The following is a 23674-nucleotide window of genomic DNA, read 5'->3' as shown; positions in this document are numbered from 1 at the left end:
TTTTAACCTATCTCAGCCTTAGTTTCTTGTCTAGCTAATGAGGTGGATTTAATAAAATGAGATAATGAGAGTCATGTGCCTCACATAGGGCTTGGCATGTGGAAGACATGCAATAATATTGTAGCTTATGCCAAAGTGAGAGAAAGAATGTTTAAACTAATAGCAGATAATACTTTAATTTTGTTTATGATGAAATCGACAACATTATTATCTCCATTTTGCTAATAAAAAACAAAGGTTCAGAAACATAGAGAAACCTGCTTAAAGTCATGCAGTTAGTAGGTGTGGATCATGAATTCAAACCCAAGGCTGTCTAAAACTAAATTTGTTTTCTTAATGATGCCTTCTTAATGATACTTTAGCCTGTGGGAGAGAAAAAAGTCTGAAAAGAACTGTTTGTTACCTGAGCCAAGGAATGAGTTGACTTACAATACCTTGCTTTTGATGCTGCGGTACATCATCACTTCAACTTTCTTAACATTATTTCATAAGGTAAGAGTTAAAAACTAGATCTGTGGTCAATTGCCACATCCCTCACCTCCCCCCTTTACCTAACACTTAGTCTGCTTCGTTCATTTATACTACCTGTCTCTTTCCTTTGGCGTCTGAACTTATAGAACTTGAATACTCATTTTATATTTCTTCTTATAAAAACACCCTGATATATTATACCAAGTCTGTACAGGTAAGTTCATAGCAAATTTACCCAAGCAGAAAAACAAAGAGAAACCAAAAAAATGGAAACAACCCATATGTCCATTAAAAAGTGAATGTACAAAGAGCTGTGTTATATCCATAAAATGGAAAGTAGTAGTACTAAAGGGGAATGAACTACAAATACACATAGGAACATGGATGAATCCTGAAAACATTATGAGTAAAAGAAGTCAGACACAAAGAACACATAGTGGGTGATTCAATTGGTATGATATTCTAGAACTACAGTTTTATAATCAAACTCACCATGGTGACAGAGAGCAGATCAGTGGTGGCCTGGGTCAGGATGTAGAATGAGTGGGGGATTGACCTAGAGACATAGGGAGGTTTTTGGGGTGATAAAAATGTTCTCTATCTCGATTGTGGCAGTGGTGATCACATGGTGTATATGTTTGCCAAAAGGCATTATTATAGATGCATTGAATTACATGTAAATTATATCTCAATTAAACTGAGTTTTAAAATTGGATCTTGTTGGGCTGACTGGGTAGCACAGTGGGTTAAGCATCCATCTCTTGGTTTAGGCTCAGGTCATGATCTCAGGGTTGTGAGATCAAGCCCCATATAGGGCTCTGCCCTCAGCACAGAGTCTGCTTAAGACTCTCTTGTATTCTCTCTCTGCCCCTCCCCCCCCACACTTGTGCGTGTGCTCTCTCTCAAATAAATTTTTAAAATAATAAATAAGTAAGTAAATAAATAAATAAATAAATAAATAAATAAATAAATAAATAAATAGGTTCTTACTTTGACCAGCAAAAGGATGAGTGGCAGCACAAGGCCTTTGAGAAAGGAAAGTACTAGATAATAGGATAAGGTCAAACTATGCCCACTTGGCAAACGTGCTGAGGGCTTGATGGTAGCAAACTTCCTTGTGTCTCTGAAAATATCTGCTAAACAATGTTTGCCTGAAAAATTCCAGTCCTAGTACTCTAGATTTATTTCATAGAGACATTAAAAGAAAGCAATATAAGAAACATAAACTCATACTATGGTAGAAAGCATATTTAAGGAAATGACCCTTCAAAAGACTGTAGCATGCCATGATTCTGAGGATTTTATCAGGAGCTTGAGCCCATGGTTGTAACGAACTGGGTGCAGAAGTGCTGGGAAGAGTGAAAGGATTGATTCTGAAAAGGCAGCTGGCATTAAAAGACAGAAAATTATATTACTCCTTACTTGAAACAAAGAAAGGAAATTCCCATTATTTCTGAATGAAGATGAGACTGGGTTAAGGAATCTAGTTCTCCAAACAAGCTAGATAATATATAGCCCAACACCACAAGAACCACAAACACTGGAAAATATTCGACATGGGACCTCTTGTTTATGATATTTGATCTGGAACTTGACATCTCGTCAAGATGCAAATAATGGAAGAAACTTAAAGATTAGCTAATGGAAATGTAGGTAATTTACATACAAAACCTGGAATTCACCTCAAATGCTTTATTGTACTTATAATTCACACAAATCCTCAGTGTGGTACCTGGCACAGAATGGGATGTAAGTAAATCTTTGCTAGAAGGAAGAGAGGGAAAGAGATATGGAAGGAAGGACCATATTTTAAGTTTTGGATGACTCCATGTATTTAAAGACAAAAAATAATGTATTAGATTAAAAAAGTTCAGTAAGTAAAATACATTAACTTTTTTTAAAGATTTTATTTATTTATAAAAGACATTAATTTTTTAAAAATTTGATGCCACACCTTCTAACCTACCCCCTCCAATAATCTATTGATAAGTGAGTTAAAATATATATTTAGAATAATTTTAGAAGTCCATAATTATGAAAGGCATATATAGGGATGAGTGCTAAGAATGAATTTCTGTCTCTGCATTCCTCCCTTAGCAAACTCTGGGTGAGGAAAGAGAAAACATGCTTAGACCACTCAGGGGATGTCACACGCTCAACTAGGCATCCGACTTAAGGATGGGAAATGGGCCATGATTAAGGAATCAGAAATGGGCCATGATTATTGAGTAGCCATGGCAGTTCAGCTGATGGATGATCAATGGACTTCAACTCAGATGCACAGTTTGACTGACAGAAGAAAATTGTCATTCAGGCTAATGGGGGACTTGAATTGGACTCATGGTGTTAGAAAGTGAGAAAAGGGTAAGTCTTCCCAAATGAGAAAAAAAATAATCTCTTTGGTGAGTCCATCCTTTTAGCCTGAGTCCCTTTGATAGTCAACAGTATAAAAGTTTGCATTTTCAAATGATCTTTTTCAGTTAGGATTTTATCAACATTCTTTGTTGGTATTATTTAGTATCTTTTCTCAGACAGAGGCTAGAAATTGCCTTCTTTCCTCCAGGAGAGAGTAACTGAGCATTATAAAGGTTTTCTGCCAAAAGCATGGGGCCTCAGATAAGTAATCTCATCCTTCACCCATGATAAATAAGCTATTAAAAATCAAGAAAAAAAGGTAACAGTTGGAATGTCTGAAATGCACAATGTTGTAGAAATCTCATTTGTAAGACCACAAGTCTTCTCCATTGTTTAGCCACAATGCTGGAGTCTTCTCTATTTATATTTTTGTTTGGGGATTTTTCTCTTCCCCAGGCTGAAGTGCTTTGTGCATGAGACAGAAAAGCTGCCAGGACTAGTCCATCTGGCTGGCCAAATGGATTGCGTTCACTGGAGCATTGCCAGATGTGTATCAGTAGAAAGTTTAATTTCTGGGCAGTCTAAGCCCTTGGTCCCTTTCTCAGTTTAATGGAAATCACGTTTCCATTTTCCAGAAACTCCTGCAATTGGCCTGAGTGTCGTCACCCAGTCTTGCCTCCCAGTCTCAATAGAGATCACCCTCCTCGAGAGTGGAGCCTCTCCTCTCTATCAAGTCCAAAGCAGTGAAATGAGTTTGACAAAAGGGTTTATGCTAAGTGAAAAATCACTATGCTACATTTGATTACATTTGTCTGACCTTGAACAATTTTAGGAGCCAGAGTAGTCATTTTAGTTAAGTAATTTAGTTTAAATTGCATAATTAAGAAATAAAATTTCATGGAATTCCCTAGATTAATTTGCACTTATGCTTAAGAGCATCAACATTTATAATCAATTTAAAGAGGAAATAGGCCTAGAGTATTTTATAGTTTGCAGTGAAACCTAATTGGATTCATTTGGGCTGAAATAGGAAATACAGAGAGATCTGTATTTTTAATTTCCCACATCTTAAGGACAAATAATGGGCACTTAATCTTTGTGAGGCACTGAGTTTTAGACTTGAAATTGCAGAAATTGTGGCTTTCAAAGATAAACTGGCTGATTCTCCTGTGTTCTTACATTTTGGGGAAGGCATTCAGCAGAGCAGGATTGTGGCAAGAACTCACAGGCCAGGTTGGCCTACACATGGTAAGTAGGTGATGGCCACCGAGGAGAGTGTTTGGGACCAGTGTTCTTGTCAGCCCTCTGTATGTGTTCTCTGCCCACACTTGTCACTCCCCTCTTTCAAAAAAATATTTTAAATGGGAGTGTCAGATTTGAGTGTTTAAGAAGATTCTGCCTGAGGTATAGGGAAGGGATTTGAGGGGAAATGGATGGAGAGAACAAGGGATCATTTTTAAGCTCATCTGTCTATCCTAGTCACAGATCCTGAGATCCTGAATGGAGACAGCAGTAGTAGAAGTGCAGAAGAGGAGATATTCGAGAGGTAATACCAGAAGGACTTGGTAATCTATTGGGAGAAGATGTGGGAGAAGGGAGAAATGAGGGAGTGAGAGAAAGCAAAGATGACTGGCAGGTTTCTGCCTGGGGTGACAGCTAGTTATCCACATATCCAGACACCCAAGTTTGTCCAGGCCTGTAGTACTATCCTTTTATACTCCGGTGTGTCCCATTTTGGCAGATAGATTTGTATGGTCACTTTAGTAGAAGAATGAATGACAGTCACATTGAGAATATTAGGAAAGAGATGTGTTAGAAATGGAGATTTTGGACTTGAGATGCCTGTGGTTAACTGTATTTATTCATTCACTTCCTTCAAATCTTTGTTCAAATCTCCCTTTCTCAATGAGGTTCTCTTGAACATCTTCTTTAATCCTCAACCCTCCGCCTTGTCCCATTCCTGATCCCCCTTATCTTGCTCTACTTTTTCTTTAATCTTAGCACTTAACATCTTCCACTGACTAACATGTTCATTGACCATTGCTTATCTGCTATGATGGGAGCTCCTTGAGGATAAGGATCTTGATCTCTCCTGTTCACAGATGTATTCCAAGTACCTAAAACAGTGCCTGCTTTTTAGGAGGTGATCAATGACTATTTTTGAATGAATGAATGAGTGAAATTAAGGAACTCAACAAATACATATTGAGAACCAACTATGTTTTGAACTCCTGTGTGTGTCTTAGAAATGTTTGGTAGTTCCCAGGATGCTCAATAGAAAGTGAATACATGTGACTCTGAGGCTTGAGGAATGGTCTAGGCTAAAGTTATGAAAGTGTATATCAGTACTAAGCAGATCATGTTTGCACTATGGCATGAATAATACCCCTTAGTGAAATCATTTTAAGAGGGGGCTCAGGATTGAGCCTAGAGATTAACAAAAATTAGGGGAAGGTGTGAGGTGAGAAATTTGAATGGAGACAGAGTAGGAATAGCCAATGAAAAAGCACAATAAAAAAAGGGCCATGTCATGGAAATTGAGGGGGATTAAAAATAATTTTTGTAAAGAGAGAGTTATAAAAAGTATGAAATAAACCACATTATTCGAGTAAAGCCAGAATTGCCATTGAATTTATTAGAAAGATGGTTGCAATGGAATTAATTGTATTCACGTTTGGAAGCCCTTGCCCCTAATATGACTGTATTTGGAGATAGGGCCTTTATAGAGGCAACTAAGGTTAAATAACTTCATAAGGTGGGAGGGGTTGCAAAACAAATAGGACTGGTGTCCTTGAGAGACACCAGGATTGCACTTGCAAAGAGGAAAGGCCATGTGAGGACACAGAGAGAAGGCAGCTGTCTGCAAGCCAAGGAGAGAGACCTCAGGAGAAACCAACCTTGCCCACACTTGGATCTTGGACTTCTAGTCTCCAGAACTGTGAGAAAATACATTTCTGTTGTTGGAGCTACCCAGTCTTTGGTATTTTGTTATGGAAGATTTACCAGGCTAATACAATGGCCATTATTGATATTGGAGTAATAACATTTTCAGGTATTAAGAGCTGATATCATAGAGCAGTAGGGTAGGGAGAGAATGGGGAGAGTACACTCCCCTTTATATAGAATTGTGGCTAATTGTGGGGGAAAGAAATTGCCCAGGAACCAGAGAGGCTGTGTTGAAACCCTAGGAAAGCACAATTAAATCGTGGTTACCATAAATTTCCAAGAGACGAGTTGATCATCTTCACACTATAATATGCATAATTATGCATGTTGATTAGAGCATATTTCTTTGTTTTGTAACTGAAGGAAATCTTGGGAGAGTTTTTAATTTGAACGAGGCAGGAGAATCTTACAAGGACATTAGCAATGAAGTTGGCATTGGCACTCTTTTGGTGGGATTTTAGAGTCACTAAATCAGCTGGACTTCACTATCTAAATTATATCATGTTGATGCTACGCCCCAAGTTGTAGAAGAAAGTTTAGTGTTGTTTGAGATTGTCTCTCAGAATTTTTTAATGCACATCTTGGGTTTTTTTTCTCAAACTTTATCACTGACAGTTTAAAGTCAGGACCGAGTTTTTCTTTCTGGAGGGCATAGTTTACTCCTACTAATAGAACTTTCCTGAATTAGCATGTTATACTTTTCAAAGTGAGTTTGAATTTATTGTGTCCTAATTCTTCTCTCCCTCCCAAGGAATTTGCTCTTGCAGGTACTCCACATCTTCCCTGAATCACCCATTTCCCATCACCATACAAATGCATTGTTAGTCTCCTCTATTCAAAATAATAATAAAACACACCTTCTACCCACATTGTCCAAGGTATCAGTAATTTTGTTCTTCTATCTTCTCTACGATACTCACTTCTTAGCGGGTCTCATGGTGATTCTCAGGTATACACATCATCACCTCTAAGCTGATGACTCCTTAACCTTCCCCTGGACTTTTGTCTGGTAAACCTGGGCATTGATAATTAACATATACAAAAAAGCAAGCATCTTGATTCTCACTACCTAGTCCTTACCATTAATATTCTACCAATAAACAGCTTAATTGACCCAGGTGCTCATGCCAAAACTCATCAATCACCCTTAAAACTTTTTCTCAATCCGTCACTAGAGTTGTGTTTGCTCTACCTTAAAATGAGACACTGATTTAAAAAACAAAACAAAGCAAAATGAAAAAACAAAAACCCATGGTGCTCATAAAGGCTGGTGCAGGTAGCCAGGGGTGGTACTTACTGCCCAAAGCTTCCAAAGGGTTCACTTATTCCCTTGTCCCCAGTGGCCCCCACACAGCCCCCATGCCCTTATGTGAAGTGTATGTGATTTCAAAGCTTTCTTTGAAGTATTGACAGCAGATTCCTTCCCGCCTTTGCCTCAAATCCCCTTCCTCTCCAAATGTCTCAAGTTCATCCCCACAGCTGACATGGGAACCACTTGGCTACATCGAAGAAACCCTGCCGGTTATTTAAAAATGTACAAAAGAGGTAAAACATCTATATAAATAAGAAAGGAGACCCAGGCCTCCTGGGTTTCTAGGGACTGCCTCCTGGCTGCTTCTCTGCTGCACCACCGGGCCCTGGACTTGTTCTGCTTTATTTTCCCACGCACGAGCCTTGCAGCCCTTGGCGGGGCTTGTTCTGGCTGAGACAGCCTAACCCACTAGGCGCGTCCTGATGCTTCCCAGCTGGGCCAGGAGCATTCGCCAAGGGCGAACCCTGCCAGAGCGCATCTGGCCTGCCCCAGTAGATACTGCGTTTGCTCCACAAGCAGTTCTGAGACGGATGGACTCGGACCTCCTGAGGCTGTAGCCCTTGTGGCCACGCCATTGCCTACCCCACCTGCCAGTGAGTAGCAGCACAGGTGCATCCTGGATGCAGTTGCCAAGTGATAAGGACTTGAGGTAACTGGCAGTGGGAGTTTGTCTTTGAGGGGTACAGGAGTGTAGGAGACAATGGCCTCAGCACTTGGTTGGGCCAACAGGTCTTTTCCATGCCGTGCTGCATGAGCACGATGCCAGACGGTTGAGTGAAGGACTTGATGACGCTGAGGTTGTACAGCTGGCTGACCTTGAATACGGTTGGGCAGTTCTTTTCAGCGCAGGCACACCTGCTCTATCATGACTTGCTATTTGAAAGCCAGGTGTGGCAAGTTCCCGGCCAGGATCCTGGAGACCCTGGGGGGCATGCTCATTGATCTCCGTGATACACTCATTTGCACTATAAAAGGACCAGCTGTTAGTGATGCCACACACCAGGAGGATCCTCTGAGCGCCCCTGAAGACCGTGCACAAACTGTGCTGGCCAGACACGTTCGAGAACCCCAGCTTGACCCACTGGCCCCACTGCAGGATGGTAGTCATCTGGTAGTCGATCCGGTTACTGCAGGCTTAACGCAGCCCAGGCGGTACCTTCTTGCATGCGCTCCAGGATCTTGCCGTGGCCCATGTCGCTGTCGTCCACCAGTAAGAACTTGAGCAGGTAGCTATAGCTCTTGACCAGACTGCTCTGGGTCCCATCCTTGATCATGTGCACACAGGACACAACCCTATGCTCGTGGTGCTGGCTGGGTAGGAGGCCACGGGACATCCCCTGGGAGCCCTCAAACCAACCTACTCGTGGTGTTTCAGGGAGGCAGTGCAAGGCGGTCCCTCCTCGGCACCACCTGTCTCACCTCAACCTGAGGTTCCTGCTTCTGCTAACAACCTCCGTACCATTAGCATGTCTTTCCTGGGTAACTGAAATAGTCCCTAAACCAGTATTCTTGCTTATTCTGCTCTTGCTTCCATGATATATTCTCCATATAATAGCCAAGATGATACTTTACAAATATAAATCATATCAAGTCTCTCCTGTCATAGTCATTAGTACTACCCACTGACCACATTGTCCCCATGCCCCTTTGGATACCTGGTAGGATTGTGTTTACCTACCTTCTTGTGGATGAGTGGGATTATGTGGCTTGTTCTGGCCAATAATTTTTTTTAAAGATTTTATTTATTTGAGAGAGCACATGAGCAGGGGGGAGGGGCTGGGGGAGAATCCGGCTCCCCACTGAGCAGGGAGCCCAATGCCCCAGGACTCTGGGATCATGACCTGAGCTGAAGGCAGACGTTTAACCAACTGAGCCACCCAGGCACCTTTGGCCAATAAGTTTTGAGCAAAAATGACAACTGGATTACTGAGGCAGAGTATTTAATTGCTGTTTCAAGACCCTTCCCACTGTTCCTTGTGGAACAAAATACATTAAGACCTCACCATATTTTCCTCTGCATATTGGCTGCAGAGAAACTGTGTGCATTTTAAGTTCAATTCCAGAAGCTGTGTTGATCCTTATTGTTGGAATATTGCCTGTAGCCTCCCAACTCAAACCTCTTCAGGCTACCATATATTCAGAGAGGGTAAATTGCATCCTCATGCCTAAGGTGTATGTGTGACCATGTGAAAGAGATAGAAGGAGAAAGAGTATATGTTGAGGTCAGGGAAAGCAGATGAAAGGAGGAGCATCAGGATCCAATGAAACCAATCAGACAGATTGTGGCTCAAATCCCACATCTGTCATTTGATTGTCAGAACTTACATATCCTCTGTAAGTTTAGGTCTCCTCATCTGTAAATTGGTAATGAAAATACCCGCCTCATAGAGTTATTGAGAGGATCAATAAAAATACCTAAGTAATTAGTATAATGTCTGGTTCTTAGTAAAAGCTCAATAAATGGTAGCTCTGATTATTCTTTTTATTAATATTATTGAAGAAAAGAGATGGTAGGGGGAAATCCCAGCAAAAAAAGTCAACAGCCTCAAAATGGAACTATTAGGGAATTGTCTTTAACATACTTTATGAGATAAGGTTGTGCAAAGCTTCAAACTCCAGGAAAACTATGACATGGTAATATTTTTCCTCCAAGAATTCTTTTTTTCTTTCTTTCTATTCTTTCAGGATTCATAACTAATTGTGGCTATCCATTTGCTCAAGCATGATCATTCATTCTTTTATTCATCATGCATTCATTCATTCATTCATTCATTCATTCATTCAAGGCATTTACTATAATCTGCTTTGTCCAGATATTGAGTTAGGTGCTGGGGACATAATAGTTAATACAAGCACAGCTCTGCCTTTATGGAGAGCATAGAGAAAAGAGACAAAGTCTATTACAAATGGTAATTGTATATGCCTCCTCTTATTGCAAGCAACAGTGACCCGGTGAGCTTTCACACAAAGGTCTTAATGAATCCTTCTAGGATTATTTATGACTAATGAAAAGCTCCTAAAGAGGTGAAATCTAATCCAAATACATGAATCTCTAATGACAGAAGGTCTGTTAATGTGGCACCAAGAGTAAAAACAGATATTTAAATCAAATGCTCTGCCAAGAACCCCTCAAGTCCATGACACAGTTAACTCCTATTCTACGAGGAAGTAAGGCTTTGATATTCTTTGTACACAATGGTTGTTAAACAGTAAAGGATGTTCTCAGCCCCCATGCCCCCCAAAGTGACACTTTCCTTCATTATACATAAGCTTAAGACAAGCAGAGTCAGTTTTCTATTTTAAAGATAAAAAGCTCTTCTTGATTGGATGAGCAAATGAGGATCCACAGTTGGAGGAACAAGAAGATTTTTAACTCTAAGCTGAGAAATTTACACATAGAAATATGGAAAATTAAACTACAAAAGGAAATGTGATGATTCAAGTTGAATGGAATTAAATGTAAAAATAGTCCTCAAATCTTGCTGCACATTAGAATCACCTGGGGACCTCTTTAAAAATGCTCATGCTCCATTTTAGACCAACTGAATAAACATGTTTGGGATCTGGACATTGGATTTTTTTTCTTTTAGATCTTCCAGGAGATTTACTATGCAGCCCAGGTTGAGACCACTGGAGCAGAGAGGAGTCACAGGGACTGAAGATGAACCCTGAAGGCTCAGCCAGATTTTGATACATGGAAGGAGTAAAATGGCAGTCTGGCAAGAGACTGGTATGAGAACAAATAATCATACTTGAGTATTTCCCCACTTTGGGCTATGAAGAGATGGCCTGACCTAAGCTAATGCCTCCTGCTGAAAAGGTAGAAGGTAGGTCTGGGTTGGGTGTACAGGAATTCTTCTGCCACAGATATCCTTACTTCAAGTTCTAATGTAGTCATGAAGTTTTCCTTGGTTAGCTTTTTGGGAACAATGAATATTTTGGTTGCAGTGAGTTTGAGGTACTTCTTTTGTTGTATCTGGAAATAAGGGGAAAAATGATTCAGAAATCAAAAATAAAAGATAAAGAGATAAATTTTAACCAAGAGGATTTTTGGTTTTGCTTCCCCCCCACCCCGCCACCCCCATGGGTCTCCTAAAGGAGAGAAAGCACTGAAATAATTGAGGCAATAAACCTGGGTCACAAGTCAGTGCCTCCAGAGGTCAAGCAGGTAGCACAAATGGTGGTAGACTACTGTAAGGCTCCCCTTACTTAGGGCCCTTACCTCAGGAGTTCTGCTGGCCAAGGTGGGAATTTCCAAAGAAAACCCTGAGAGGAAGTGATAATAAGTAAAAATTAATTGTATATTTATTTTTTCATTCTTTCTTTTTCTCTCTTTCCTTCCTTCCTACTTTCCTTTTTTTTTTTTTTTTGCTAATTTAGGATATCTAGATCATAATTGGTATTCCCTTTTTGTTCCATATATGTTGTCTTATTTCAGAGAATATGAAAGTATTTATAGGAAGTTCTATAGTTTCATTCACAACATTAACACTCCACCCTAATTTCTCTATAGGACAGTAAATTCTCCAAACCTGAATTCTAACAAGGTAAAGATTCCAGAAACCTAAATCAGGCAGTTGGAAATAGACACCTTTATAGTTAGAAGTTATTCCAGTTAGTGTTTGACAAAACTTATGCTGGCTAATTGAACATAATAAAAAATTTTAAGAAAACTTAATAATAGTTAAGGCTGTTACCCATCCTAATTCTTTGCATTGCCAAGTTTAAAAACTCTGCTAGTAAGTATAAAAGCATAGCTCAGTTAAGGATACAGTCTTATTGGGAGTTGATCTGTTAGACTCTGCTATATCTTCAGGAATTGAAAGAGAGAAGATTGAATTTACCAAAATTTGTCTTTTGATCAGTATTACTTGTAGTTAAAAGGAACAATGTTATAGGATACTTTGGGTTAGGATGGTGAGGCTGTGGACAGCATAACTGAATAATAGCAGATGGTAACTAGATGACCTTCTAAAGGAGGGGGTGGCAGTTAATGCAAGGATTTATTTTACTGAGTAAGTTTCCAAATTTGCTGTCCTCAGCATTCTTTTTTCTCTTTCCTCCCTTCACAGCCCTTTATTTTTTCTCTATATAAACATGGAACAAATATTTTTATATTTTTAATTTTTATTGAAATATAATTAGTATAGTATATCAGTTTCAGGTGTATAATATAACGATTCAACATATCTATACATTACTCCATGCTGATCACAGTAAGTGTACTCTTAATCCCCTTTATCTATTTCACCCATCCCCCAACCCACCTCCCCTGGAGCAAATATTTTTAAAAATATGACTTTAGAAATGTGCCAAATGTTAGTCTTACTTGGCTGGTCACATTATCGTCTCCACCTCTGCCTTCAACCTTATCTTCTTGAAGAGTGTTGGTGTCCTGAATCCTCCTTTATACCCTTCCCGATATTTTGCCTTTTGTACCTATTTCATTGGAGAGATTGTAAAATGAGCCCTACCCCCATGCCTCCGGCCTCCCTGTTTTTGTGCTCTTTTATAATTCCCTTCCCTTGACTGTGGGTGGGATCTGTGACTTGATTTTTACCAATAGGATATGGCAAAAGCAAAGGATGTCACTCCCATATTTAAAATGACCTTGGTAGCAAAATTGTTGTAGAGACTCACCCTGCTAACATGAAGTTAGCAGCCATTGGGGAAAGTCTGCATGGTGAGGAATTGTAGGCAGGTTCTAAGAACTGAGAGCAATCCCAACTTCCAATCAGTAAGAAGCCAGGGCCCTCAATCCTGCAGCCATGAGGAAAGTAAAGTCTGCCAACAGTGGTAGTAGGTTTGGATATGGATAATCAAGCCTTCAAACAAGAACTCAATCCAGCTGACAACACACTGATTGCAGCCCTGTGAGACCTTAAATAGGGGACTCATTTAAGAGTTGCCCAAATTTCTGACCCACTAAAACTGTGAGATAATAAATATGTGTGTTGTTTTAAGCTCCTAAATTTAAATTTGCTTAATTTGTATAATTTGTTACACAGCAACAGAAAACTATTATACCCATTCAGAAGTACAAATCCAAAATGATGCTAAAGATGGCCAGGTGTAAGTGTTAAGACTCCATCTTATCTGTAGCATTTGTTCTGAGGTTGGAAGTTCTGTCTTTCAGTAATTCATTTACAAAAGGTTTGGTGTGTGGAGTTATCACTTTGACTCACTTGAGCCCTGGCAAGCTGAAAAACAAGTGGGAATCAGGCAATTTGAGGACACTTTTAATGATTAAACATATTTCACACCATTAAAGAAAAAATAGGTCAATGCAATTCAATAATTGTTCACCAGCATGAGAAAGATTAGTTTTACCCAGTGGATATTGGCTTGTTATTGTAGTTACTGTAATCAATATAAGAAGAAATGAAAACTCCAGTGTTTGAGCCAGGCCAGTTCATGTCTTTTGAAAGCTATTTAAGGATAGATTGATCACCTGAAAAAAGCAAATGAAAAATGCCAGCTACTCAATTCAAAACAGTATGTGGGTGTGTGTACATATAACTATGTACTGATTAATCCCATCTAAATTCTATTACCTGCCTTCTAAATAAAAGATCAAGGAAGTCCTTGTATATGCACACATTTTAAAAATGATGGCACTGAGTCCAGCTGCATTACTTTCCTTTGTAGGAAGTAAGTGGCAGTCCTGGATGACAGATGAAATTGTCTAATACAAATCAAATATAGGGTGTGGAAAGAAAACTCTTGGGAAACTCTCCAAATGCAAGTATTCCAAAGAATACTTTAACCTAGTATTCTTTATATGGGGCACTTCAGGGACATTAACTTCATTTCAATTACTGTTTTCTAGGACAGTCCAGAGTTGAACATAATATATATCCAAGGCAAACTGGAGACAATAAGTTTACATAGTTAAGAATATAGCTTATGTTTGCCTATAGTTTTATAAGGATGTTCATATTAATAATCTCATGAAATGTAAGCCTGAGACAGTACATTCTCCATTCTCCATTTGGAAAGAGAGAGAAAGAGAATGAGAAAGAAGAAGAGAGGGAGAGAGAGCAAGTGAGCACAAAGCCAAGATGAGAGTGGAAATTTTACACTTTCTTCCCTAAGGACTTACCATCATCCTGTCCCATTTTATTAACACCTATGCATATGTAGACAGAACTTTTGCCCATCTACCATCCAGATACACCAAGGAGAAAGAAGAGACTCATCAACTTTTGTCAAGAAAATCCTAATTCTTTATGTCATCAGTCTTTCTTCCATAAGTGTAGCCAGTAAGTTTTGAATCTTTGAGCCCTAGACTTGATTCTTAGAGGGAAAAAACTGGAGCCCAAAGAGATGGTGTATCTTATCCAACAAGAGTAAGAGTTGGCCTATAGTAGAAACTACCTACAGTTCCCTGAGATCTTACTCTGTTCTAGCCCCCTCATGTACATCATCTTTAAAGCTTCCAAAAAGCTTTGTGCATATGAGGTAATGGAAGCTCAGAGTGTTTAAGGTATTTGCTTATAGTTGCACAGTTAATAAATGGAATCTGAGTGATTTAAAGCTAGGTCTCTTTAATTCTAAAGTCCATACTCCTTTCATTAAAGTAGGCTACTTGTTGAGAATCCAGTTCTCTTCATTCCCAGCGATGGCGACTTTCTGGTCGATGAGTCTGAGTCCAGAGTTCTAGGTCATAGATAAAGTCAAAATGGGTCTTTATCCTATGAGGATTTATCCAGAGATTGTTTCTCTTTCACAAGTGGTTAGAGCATGGGCTTGTGAGAAGACAGAAGGACAGCTGCTCCCTTGCAGAGTGTGTGTGTGTGTGTGTGTGTGTGTGTGTGTGTGTACATACAGTCACATTGCTCTCTCTGATATTTCTGCATAGTGATATATATTTTAAATTATTTTATTTTTGGATTTTATTTGAATTATTGCTTTTCACTGACTCTATACACAGGCTTTCATGAGCATGTATTAAAGATGCCTGAAAAAAATTAAGATGCCTGTTGGGAAGTTCACAGTGACTGGGCCAGCATGAGCCATTTCAATCCTGGCTGGACTATTTCTTCCTTAGGGTATCAGTCTGGAGTCATAGAGCCTGAACTTCCTTGATGTTTCCCTTCAGGAAGAGAAACAAAATTTCACAACCACCAAAGGACCCTACCAAACACACCAGACTCTGGGTGGAGACAGGGGTACAGTGTGGCACAGTGCAGCACAGTGCATATAACAGGACAAATGGAAGGCTTTTCTTGGAATTTCAAGAACAGAAGGTGCAGACAGACACAGTAGTCTCTCAGCCATGCTTTAATGAGCCAGGGCCCTTGGCTGCCTGGGTGCTCAGTAACAGGAAGTCTGTGCAGTGAGAATACAAGCAAAGGATGTTTGGGCTTTGCTTGGGCAGGTGTCTCCAAAGGGAGGGAAATATGACTCCTGACACTTGAGCTAAGTTGACCCTGCTGCCATCACCCTTGGAAAACTATTTGTGGGCAGAGATCTATGCTGTTTATAAAAATAACATGAGCAGCAGCTTCAGCCTCAGGAAGCTTCATAAGGATAGATAAAAAGGAGGATCACAGAAGCTAAAGCTTTTGTTTAACGAGAGATTACAAAGCATTTAGGTCGGATCAAGTTGTCCTGAAGATTAACTGCTAAAATGTGCCCCTTTTCTCTGCTCTGTGATGAATTTTGCTCTTAAACTTAGTGCTCAAATATGAAGATGAAGATGAAGATGAGGCTGTATTTGGAATAACCACAAATGAGATTGTTGGTCTCTTTCCCTTCTGTTAATATGAATTCAGGAAACATGAAGATTAGAAGAGATTCCAACATTAGTTTTCCTAGTAACAAGGGCAAGTGCTTTCTAAGTACTTGAATGTGAAGAGGAAATCATGCAGCAGGAAAGTGGATGCAACAAGGTTAACACTATAGAGATTTTCATAAACTTATGGTTTTTGGGTTGGAAATTGCCCAAGGTATAGACTGCCTCTGTTGGGAGAATAAAAAATATAAGTTTAAAAACATTCAATCTATTTCCCACTTCTGAGGCTGAATTGGATTGACTGCATGGCTGATCCAATGACTGCAAAAACCTACACTTTCAGGAGGTGACTTTAAAAAATGAATTGACCAAAACTCAGCCAATTTGTCAACTATTTGTAGAATTGGCCTTTGTTCAGCTAAGCATCATTCCTGATCTTCTCTATGTCAGAAATATTTTCCACCTCAATGAATCTTTCCCTTTCATTTAAAAAAATGATAAGATTCCAAAAGAACCATATGCAAAAGTAGACATGTGTGACTTATTAATTCATTCATTAATATAACAGCAATGTACAGAGCATCTACTAGATGCCTAGCTTTATTCTGAGCACTGGAAATCCAGTGACAGACAAGACAAATTCCCTGCACTGAAGTTATATTAGGGAAGACAGACACTAAATAGTTGAATAAACAAGTATATATAAGAACATATATATATATGTGTGTGTGTATATATATATATGTATATTAAAGATTTTATTTATTTGACAGAGAGAGACACAGCGAGAGAGGGAACACAAGCAGGGGGAGTGGGAGAGGGAGAAGCAGACTCCCCGCGGAGCAGGTAGCCCGATGCGGGACTCGATCCCAGGACCCCGGGATCATGACCTGAGCCGAAGGCAGACGCCTAATGACTAAGCCACCCAGGTGCCCCTACAAGAATATATTTTTATAGTGTGGTAAATATTACCAAGAAATTGAAAGTGGGAGAGAGTATAGGAAGTTGAAAGGCTGTTTTAGAATAGATGTCAGAGTAGGCTTTTTTGAGGAGAGGATATTTAAGCAGAGCTCTGAAGATATATAGGGACAAATAGTGTGAAGATCTAAAAAACAGTGTTCAATAGAGAGGTAACAGCATAGGAAGGAAATAGCAGATGTAAACGTCTTGAAGCAAAAACTAGCTTAGAGTGTTTTAGAAACCTCAAGGAAGACAGTATAGCTGAAGTGGAGAGGGTCAGAAGAAACAAAACAGGAGGTAAGGCTGGAAGGTAGCAGAGGCCAAGTTGTGTAGGCCAAGGGAGTCCCTGGTAAGCAGCTGGGCTATATTCTAAATGTGATGAAAAGCAGTAGAAGAGTATTGCAGGAGAAGTGACATAATCTGATGTATGGTTTTAAAGAGCTCCCTAGTGACTCTGTAGAGAATAAACTGTAGTGTGGTGAGAGTAGAAGCAAGGAGACCAGTTGTGAGTTAATTTCTAAAGTCCATAAAGGAGATGGTATCTTAGAGGTGTGTGATGTTTAAAGAAGTGAGCAGAAGTAATGGGACATGGATATATTTTGAGAGTAAACCCAACAGAGCTTTCTGATGGATTATATATGGGTAAAGTTGAGACTGGAGAAAGAATGATGAAAAGAATGGAGCCATCTAGAATTTTAGCAGCACACAACCTTCATCCAATGCATAGGCCATGACTGAGTCTAGGAAGTGAGTGAATGTTAGGGCTGCAATGAGGAAAATAGTAAAGAAACCAACATTTAGAGGGATTGTGGTGGGAATAAAAAGTTTTGACTTGAACATGTTATGTTTTAGATACCTCTAAACTATTACTATTAACTACTCAGGGATGAGTCCAGCTTCAGGGAGAGGTCTGGATGGGGTATATAAATGGTGTGTCATCAGCATATAGATGCATGAAATGATAAGATCACTGAAGGAGATAGAGAGGAGGGCCAAGCACCAAGATTGGGGGCAGGACAATATTTAGGAAAGAGTAGAGAAAAAGAAACTGACAATTAAAATTAAAGGAAAGTCATCCGTGAAATAAACAAAACTGAGAATAAAGCTTGATAATAGTTGAATAACATAAGGACATTGAACTGACTGATGGATTTAGTGACATTTTTTAAGAGTGAGGAAAAAAGCCTGATTACAGATTTTTTTTAAAGGCAAGGGAGTGGAGACTGAATGTAGATAATACATTCAATGATTTTACTGTAAAGAAAGCAGAATAAGTTGACACTAGCTGGAAGGGAATGTAGGGTCAAGAGATGTTTTTTAATAAGATATTTGTATGCTCTATTAGTCAGGGTAGGCTAAGTTATGCTGAAGTAACAGATTAGGGCCCAAATTCCAGTGGTTTACTACAACAAAGGTTTATTTCTCACCCATGCTACATGTTTAGGGAGAGTAGGCAGGAAGCTCTGCTATCCATAGTTTCTTGAGGCCACAGTCTGACTGAGGCTCCATGGTCCTATATGTGCATGATCTCAAATATGCAAACTCTTCAATTGCTATAGCAGAAGAGTAAGACTAGAAAAGTGTACATGGGATTTTTCACTCTTTTAGTCTGAGATGGTTATATATTTACTTGGTCAGAAGTAATCACATGGCCTGCCTAATGACTGGAAAATTTAGGAAAACAATTGAAATCTTTAATGGGCAGCACTGCCTGTAGCACATAAGTCATTAGAAATGACACAATAAGTAGAGTAAATGAGATGTAAGAGCCAAATTCCTGAGCAGGCAGGAGGAGTGCAAGTCAGTTCCCTTTTAGACAGATTAGTTTTAGGAGCCCTATTTGAGTAAGGATATTTCACCTGCTATATCAGAAACTTGGGTATATGGATACTGATTATAGAGACTGGGAGATTTGATGATGGAAAGATGAGGTAATTGTCTTCTGAATACTTTGTTTTCTTGGGGAAATAAAAAAAAAAACGAAGGTCATCAATTAAGAATGAAGAAAGGGAGTGATTTTTGTAGATTTTAAGAGAATGTCTGTGAATAATGGTCTCTAACAGTGGAAAAACATGTTTACTAGGAAAATGTGATAAGATGGCAGAGGCAGTATAGTGTAATGGTTAGTCTGCATAGATCCTGGAGCCAGACTGTCTGGAATTCAACCTTGGCTGCATCACTTATGACTGTGACCTTACTTACTTAACAATTAAGTACCTCAGTTTCCCGATCTGTAAAGTTGGGCTATAATAGGACTTACATCATAGGATTGCTTGAGGTTACCATACTCAGGGCACTGCACAGACAACAGACCAAAACACACCCCCAGTATGTCTGTGAAAAAGACTAATTTACTTATCATGGAGCTTTAACCAAAGGGACAGGCTTCAGATTTGCCACACATGCAGGGGCATTCTATAGGAACATGGGCAAGGAGACACTGTCTTTGCACCCTCCCTTGGTCTTGTCACAGCTCACTCCCAGAAAGGAGCAGATACACTCCTCTGAAGTCTTGATTCTTGCACCTGTCACCCAAGGAACACCTCCAGTTCTAGTCTAGAGGCCATCAGGGCCTATGATTGTGGCCCTACAGGATTGTATATATTTGTGTACTTTTTTTAATATGTTGCTTTCAAAGTATTGACTTCCAATTAGCCTGAAACTAGGTGCTGAATAAGATCACTCCATTTTGAACACTCACATGTCTTGGCACATTCTCAACAACAAGGATCTGTCAAGAACAAATCAGGCTACTAGGACAATCACAAAGGTTTGAGAGACAACTAAGAGCTGGGCAAGCTGGTTCAATGATAAAGTTCATCTCCTACACAAGGTCATTCCCTCAAGACTAGGAGAGGTAGCTGTCTCACATAGAAACAGGTATCAAGCAAAATGAAGAAAGAGAGGAATATGTTACAAATAAAAGAATAAGACAAAAACTTCAGAAAAAGACCTTAATGAAATGGAGATAAATAATCTACTTGATAGTTCATAGTAACGGTCAAAAAATGCTCACTGAACTTAGAAGAATGGATGAAGAGTGAGAATGTTAACAAAGAGACAAAGTATAGGAAAGTACCAAACAAGTCATAGAGCTGAAGAATATGATAACTGAACTGAAAAATGCATTAGAAGAGTTCAACAGCAGACTGGATAAAGGAAAATAATTCATCATTATTTTGAAGAAATAATGACTGAAAACTTCCCAAATCTGGGGAAGGAAACCAACATTCAGATCCAGGAATCACAGAGTTCCAAATAAGATAAACCCAAAGAGATCCATATCAAGACATATTATAATCAAAATGTCAAAAGTTAAAGAGAATTTTTAAAGTGGTGAGAAGAAAACAACCACTTACATAAAGGGAACTTTGCATAAGACTATTAGTTGATTTTTTTCAGCAGAAACTTTGCAAGGCAAAAGAGAATGACATGATATAATCAAAGCGCTAAAAGGAGTAAACTTACAACCAAGAATACTCTACCCAGTAAGGCTATCATTCAGAATTGAAGGAGAGAAGGAAAGATGAAGAATTTTCCAGACCAGTAAAAACTAAAGGAATTCATCACCACTAAATTGACCTTATAAGACGTGTTAAAGGAACTCCTTTAAGCTGAAAAGAAAGGGGGCTAATTGGTAACAAAAATACATAAGAAAGAATAAATCCCACTGGAAAAGTAAATGTGTAGTAAAGGTAGTAAATTAATCACTTATAAAACTAGTATAAAGTTTAAAAGACAAAAGTAGTATAAATAAGGTTACAATAATAGTTAAGAGAGACACAAAATTAAAAGGTATCAAATGTGATATCAAAACATAAAATGTGAGAGGAAGAATAAAAATTTTGAGCTTTAGAAAAAGATCAAACTTAAGTTGTTACTGACTTAAAGTAGACTGTTGTAGATATAAGTTGTTATATGTAAGCATCATGGTAACTACAAACCAAGAACTTTTAGTAAATACACAAAAGATAAAGAGAAAGGTATATAAGCATTACCACTAAAGAAAGCATCAAAGCAAAAAGAAAGAGGGTAAGAAAGACAGGAACAGAGAAGAACTACAAAAACAACCAGAAAACAATTAACAAAATGGCAAAAGGTACATATTTAAATATAAATGAACTAAATTTAAATATAAATGAACTAAATTCTCTAGTCAAAAGACAGTGGCTGAATCGAATTGTTAAAAAGCAAAATATTCATTTATATGCATATAAGAGATTCACTTGAGATCTAAAGATACACACAGACAGTGAAGGTATGGAAAAAAATAGTCCATGCAAATGAAAATAAAAAGTTTGGTGTAGCTGTACTTATATCAAAGTACACATTAAAACAAGGACTGTAATAGAAGAGAAAGAAAGGCATTCCATGATGATAGTGAGGTCAATTCAACAAGAGGATATAACATTTGTCAATATGCACTCAACATAGGAGCACCTGAATATATAAAGCAAATATTAACAGACATAAAGGAAAAAATTGATAGCAGTACAATACCAGTAGGGGACTTTAATACCCCCACTTACATCAATAGATAGATCATCCAGACAGAAAATCAATAAGGAAGCATCAGACTTAAATGATACATTAGACTAAATGGACTTAATAGGAATATATAAAACATTCCATTGAAAGGCAACAGAATACACATAGAACATTCTCCAGTACAAATCACATGTTATGTTGAAAAACAAATCTCAATAAATTTAAGAAGATTGAAATTATATCAAGTATCTTTTCTGACCACAATGGTATGAAACTAGAAATCAATTATAAGAAAATAGATATGTGAAGATTAAACAACATGCTCTAAACAACCAATGGGTCAATGAAGAAATCAAAGAGGAAATCAAAAAATATCTGGAGGCAAATGAAAATGGAAATACAACAATCCATAACCAATGGAGTGTAGCAAAAGCAGTCCTAAGAGGAAGTTCATAAGTGATACATGCCTACCTCAAGAAACAAAGAAATTTCAAATAATCTAACTTTACATCAAAAGAAACTAGAAAAAGAACAAATGAAGCCCAAAGTTAGTAGAATGAAGGAAATAATAAAGATCAGAGTGGAAATAAGAAAGCAATAGAAAAGGTCAATGAAACTAATAGCAGATTTTTTGAAAGTATAAACAAAATTGACAAACCATTAGCTAGACTCATGAAGAAATAAAGAGAGAAGGATCAAATAAATAAAACCAAAAATGAAAGAGAAGTTACAACTAATACCACAGAAATATAAAGGATCATAAGAGATTACTATGAACAATTATATGCCAACAAAATGAATAACATGGAAGAAATGGATTAATTTCTAGAAATATACAATCTTCTAAGACTGAATCATAAAGAAATAGAAAATCTGAAGTGACCAATTACTAGTTAGGAGATTGAATCAGGAAACAAAACAAAACAAAACCACCTCCATACAAACAAGAGTTTAAGACCAGATGTCTTCACTGGTGACTTCTACTAAACATTCAAAGAATATTTAATACCTATCCTTCTCAAATGCTTCCAAAAAAATTGAAGAGGAGGGAATGCTCCCAAATTCATTTTGCAAGGACAGCATTACCCTGATATCAAAACCAGACAAGTATGTCACACACACGCAAAAAAATAATACCCTTGATGAACATAGATGTAAAACTCTTCAAAAAATATTAGCATACCAAATTCAACAATACATTAAAGGATTATATGCCATGATAAAGTGAGATTAATTCCAGGGATGCAAGGATTCAACATCAGCAAATTTATCAAAGAGATACACCATATGAACCAAATGAGAGATAAAAATTGTATAGTCAATAGATGCAGAAAAAGAACTTGACAAAATTCAACATAGATTTATGATTAAAAGAAAAAAAACCAACCCTCAACAAAGCAGGTGTGGAGGGAACATACTTCAACATAATAAAGGTCATATATGACAAACCCACAGTTAACATACTCAATAGTGAAAAACTGATAGCTTTTCCTCTTGATTAGGAACAAGACAAAGATGCCCACTCCTGCCACTGTTATTCAACATGGTGTTGGAAATGCTAGTCATAGCAAGTGGACAAGAAAAACAAAAACCATCCAAAATGGTAAGAAGAAGTAAAACCCACACTATTTGCAGATGACATAGAGAATGCAAAAAACTCCACCAAAAAACTGGTACAATAAATGAATTCAGTAAAGTTGTGGGGTCCAAAATCAATATATAGAAATTTGTTGCATTTCTATAAAATAATAATATCAGAGTGCTTGAGAAAATAATGTTATTTACAATTGCACAAAAAGAAAAAAAAAATACATAGGAATAAATTTAACCAAGGAGGTGAAAGAAGTGTACACTGAAAACTATGACATTGATGAAAGAATTTGAAGAAGACACAAATAAAAGGAAATATATTTCATGCTCATGGATTAGAAGGATTAATATTTTTTAAAATGTCATATTACCCAACACAATCTTCAGATTTAGTGTAAGCCCTATCAAAATTACGTGCCATTTCACCAAACATCATAAGGGTGGTTTACAAATAATACTAAAACTTGTATGGAACCACAAAAACCCCAAATAGCCAAAGCAAACTTGAAAAAGAAGAACACACTCCCTGGTTTTCATGGTCACTTATTTTAAACTATACTACAAAGCTATAGTAGTCAAAGCAGTATAGTATTGGCATAAAAAGAGACACAAAAATCAATGGACTAGAATAGAGAGTCCATAAATAAACCAACTCATATACAGTCAATTTACAGCATAGGAGTCAAGAATATATAGTGGGGAAAGGACAGTAGTCTCTTCAATAAATGGTATTGGTAAAACTGGACAGCCACACATAAAAGAATGAAACTAGACCATTACTTTACACCATACACAAAAAATAACTCAAAATGGAT

At 38.0% G+C, this 23674-nt stretch overlaps 1 long non-coding RNA gene and 1 pseudogene across 1 annotated transcript in view; one reads left to right on the top strand and one right to left on the bottom strand.

Moving 5' to 3' along the window:
* The first annotated feature begins 288 nt into the window (after nt 1-288).
* The window catches only part of LOC129045633 (uncharacterized), a 62041-nt gene continuing 38655 nt past the window's right edge, over nt 289-23674 (top strand). The window contains exons 1-2 of the long non-coding RNA XR_008505628.2: nt 289-492; nt 10675-10911. This is a non-coding gene — a long non-coding RNA (uncharacterized LOC129045633). The remainder of the gene's footprint in view (nt 493-10674; nt 10912-23674) is intronic.
* LOC123839143 (ras-related protein Rab-40C-like) lies at nt 7485-8358 on the bottom strand (annotated as a pseudogene).

The sequence above is a fragment of the Mirounga angustirostris genome, unplaced genomic scaffold, assembly GCF_029215605.1.
Source record: "Mirounga angustirostris isolate CCGP_5_RB_7025 unplaced genomic scaffold, mMirAng1.0.hap1 SCAF_3, whole genome shotgun sequence".
Lineage (NCBI taxonomy): Eukaryota > Metazoa > Chordata > Mammalia > Carnivora > Phocidae > Mirounga > Mirounga angustirostris.
The sequence above is the reverse complement of the archived record's forward strand: the minus strand, read 5'-3'. Positions and strand labels throughout refer to the sequence as shown.